Here is a 4081-nt window from a genome sequence, read left to right as displayed (position 1 = left end):
TGCTGTAATTATTGCGGTATCTTTTTAAAAAGGTACACAATGAACAAACTGGTGCAGAAACTCAGCGTGATTCCGTCTTACACAATTCCTCATCCTTGTTTCCGCGATGTCGCCGATCACGCAGCCGCCTTCCACTAAATTCCCTCCTCAAAGGCTCACGAATGGGTCGAATCAAATTGAAATGTTTGCTTCCCCGTTTGGATTGAGTATGGTCAGCGGAAAGCTGCTGAGGGACGGAGAGATGACGGTACAACGAGTGAGAAACGCATCTTCCACCAGCGCCTTCTACCCGGCAACGAGCTCTTCACCGCCAAGGGGCATCTTTGGCTCCTCGCACGTAGCCGTAAATAACTCGGCGCAGCGGCACCGCTGCGTTTTCCCTGAAGGGAAATAAAGCCTCCATCACTTAACAATGTGTTAGCTTGGATGAATGGCGCGTGAATGCGTATCATCTGCTCGTCATTCAACCGAGATCGATGCTCACCTGGGTCATATGACCTTAAAATGTCATATCACACGCCCAAAAATGCAAAAAAAATGGCACCCACAATATTCAAAATAAGATTTTTTTTTTTTTTTTTTGCCTCTTCTAGGGTTTTTTTTGCATACCTCAATTTAGAGGTGACTGTGTACTGTTTCGGCCTGATTTGGACAGTCGGCAAAACTCATCTTCTGCACCACGACTCTGAAGACGTTTCTCTTTGTCCACACGTTTAATGATGCAGGAAATGATGAAACTGTAACATACAGTACAAGGCAATATTACTTTCAATTCACAACCAACCAAATAACATTACGTCAACCGTGAACGTAGCAAGCCGTCATTGTGCTAACGCAATTAGCAAGCGCTGGCATAAACCGTAACATTTTTTTATGCATGTCGCGGAACAGCATTTTCGAACAGAAAGCGTGACAGAACTGCTCATCGATAACGACACGAACTTGTACATACCCAAGATGCTACCAAAGGCGTGAATCGTATGTGGATTGTGCTGGATTAAACTCGACGACCATCATGTTTCTCTCATTGACGGATCTATCGCTTTCACTTTCTGCTTCTTCGTACGCACTTCCGCTTTGATAGCGTCACTTCCGGTTGTGAACTCCACGGCTTCCATTGAAATCAATAAAGTTACGTTGTATAAAAAAATACTCTCAACTATCCATAGAAATAGGATTAAACTCGACGACCATCATGTTTCTCTCATTGACGGATCTATCGCTTTCACTTTCTGCTTCTTCGTACGCACTTCCGCTTTGATAGCGTCACTTCCGGTTGTGAACTCCACGGCTTCCATTGAAATCAATAAAGTTACGTTGTATAAAAAAATACTCTCAACTATCCATAGAAATAGTAACGTTACTTGAGTGTCACTTAAATGCAACATTCAAATTTAGATTGACTGTAAATTGGGGACAGAACAGACTGGACCCATTTCTTTTTGTGTGTTGAATTGTTTTTGTTTTTGTTGTGGTCAAAGGAACAGGTTCCCGCGGCCACGAACGATGTGACGAACAGTGACGGGAGCCAGTCTCCTCCGCTGTCTGACGGCACTTCCGCTTCCTCCGCTGCTCTGCGTGCAAATGCGACGGTGAGGAGACAAGTCTGACCTCAGCATCCACCCCACGCACGCGTTGACACTCTGATCAGCATGCGCTCGGCATTCTCACGGTGGAGGAGGACGAGAGGTCAAAAAAAGTGATTCATCGACCCCACCACGATTCACGATCCTCTGTGCTCTGAGATCTTTCCTTGTGGGCGAGGAGCTTGGTTTAGCCTGATTTTGTTCACGCGGGACACGGGCAGCTCCGTTTGAGTGCGATTTTGGCTCTGCTCAGGCGGCGATAGCATTGGAAGCTGTTCTTTATTTTTAAGGGTAATGTGAGATGAATTTGAAACGATAGTTCGTTTTGGGATCGTAGGTTGGGGTGTATTTGTGGCAACTAGGGGCTGACCGATTAATTGGCCTTTAAAATCGGTAAGATTGTCCTATTTATTTATTTATTTATTTATTTATTTATTTATTTGCATTCATGTTGTATTTTTCTTCACCAATTACAACTAAAGACAAAGATAAAAAGGTTGAATTAAAAAAAAGATGACTTTCTGCAATCATTTGTTTCATTTATTTTCCTTATTGAGGGAGCACAGAACAGAAAATAATGCGCGAGCAATTGACGTACACCGTGCAGGTATGCATCATGACTACTATCCAGTTCACCAACATTTCTTCACCAGCTACAGTGGAAGAGCAAACGCAGAGTGTTCTTCTCATGGAAATGGCACCCGGCTAAACTGTCTAGCTACTCAGCGAGTGCGAAGATGCTGGAGGTAACAACCTTCCAACCCCGCCCCCGCTCCTCTTGTGTGAGTGAGTTCAGTGTGGAGTGCGAGTCACAGAATTAGCAGTGAGGCTGACTGCGTTGCATGTGCTTCGGGGGCACGCGCTGCAGTAAAAGAGAAACCGGCAGTTGTCATCCTCAGTCAGTAACTGATCCCGGGGAAGTAAGTGTAAAATGGAGCGCAAGGGAGGGAGACTCCTGTTGCGTGCCGTCACCATAGTAACGCCCCCATTTGCTTGTAACCCCGCCCCCCTCCTCCCGAACTCACCAAATTGAAAATACAGTATATTGGACCTTTCCTCTCACCTTCTTCAGAAAAAGAATCGAGGATATTGTTTTAAAATTCTCTTTTCAAACAAAATGTACGGAATGCATTGAATAGGAGTATTGGCGGTCAAAGAATGGATACATTTTTTGCACACGCATGCACGCAAAGGAAAATAGAATTGAATCAGAAGGGTCAAAGATTCTCATTTGTTTTGCATTGCTCAGTGACAAGAAAAACTTGAAAACAGAGCTCACAATAAAAGCAGCGACGACGTCATTCTAGCTGACCTAAATAAATAAATAATACGACGAGCCTCCACGGCTTGCCTTCTCACCTACCGCCATCGCGTGGACAAGCATGGCACGTTTCTTTGAAGTAACGTGGGGAACGAGGGATATGATTTCTTCCCTGTTGTCACCAGCAGCATGCTGAACGATGGAAGGCCCACATTACCCAGCATCGAAATACACCAGACACAAGAAAACCCACTAGAAAGCCCCTTTAAACTGGGTGGGAGTCACCGATGGTGTGGTGATCCATTCGCCTGACTTGTGAGCGGGTAGCGTGGGATCGTCAATGGTGATCCCATGAAACCACACACCGGAATGGCAAAACAGAATTTACAAGATTATAACGACTTATTTCCCTTTATTTCTTTATTATTAGTTAGTCCAAATAACGTCACAGAACACAACGTGATTTGTATTGACTGCGGGAAGATAATGCCGTAATCTCCCTCTATTAAGTTTTTTGGTTCACTGAATGAAATGTTTTGAAGATAAGATATTCTTTTATTTGTATACACTGAGGAAATTGTGAAGGTTTGCTGGAGATCAAAATGTGCTGCGATGAACCAGAACAACAATTTATTGTAATCAGCCGTATTTGTTGTTTACATTCGCCTAGAACGTTTTGAGGTCGGAACTGGGACAATCCGGGTGCGAGTACTGTACTCCGATTTTATGCCCCGAGTTCACTCCGCGAATGGAGCCAAAGCTGAACAAATACGGCAGCCTGTGTAGAGTGACGTTTTTGGTGACGTAGTTTAGAAGCGACAGTGTTGTGTTTCTTTGAAAGAGGGAGGAAAGTAAAGAAAAGGAGTTTGCTTGATTTCTTCACTGGCTAAACCATTGTTCTGTGGAACTGGGATATTTCCTACGGTAATAATGTAAGGCTTGGAAATAGCTTCGAAATAGCGTTCGTCTCGACTTGTGTGAAGCGCAATTGTGACGTAATCAAAAGACGACGGTATTGTGGTCGGGAAGGGGCGTGTCGTGGAAGCCACATTAAAAATATAAATGGCGCGGGAAGAGGTGGCGCACCGCCACGATCGATGCAAGAAACTGGCCGTTTACTTCTCTTACTGGGCTTTTAGCGGAACATTTCTGAATGCTAAAACATGGCGCCGCAAAATTAGAATTATTTAGCCTACCGAACCTCAAACGAGCCACTGCATGACACGAGACGACT

The sequence above is a fragment of the Hippocampus comes genome, unplaced genomic scaffold, assembly GCF_001891065.2.
Source record: "Hippocampus comes isolate QL1 unplaced genomic scaffold, H_comes_QL1_v1.1 scaffold56, whole genome shotgun sequence".
In the NCBI taxonomy this organism is placed as follows: domain Eukaryota; kingdom Metazoa; phylum Chordata; class Actinopteri; order Syngnathiformes; family Syngnathidae; genus Hippocampus; species Hippocampus comes.
The sequence above is the reverse complement of the archived record's forward strand: the minus strand, read 5'-3'. Positions refer to the sequence as shown.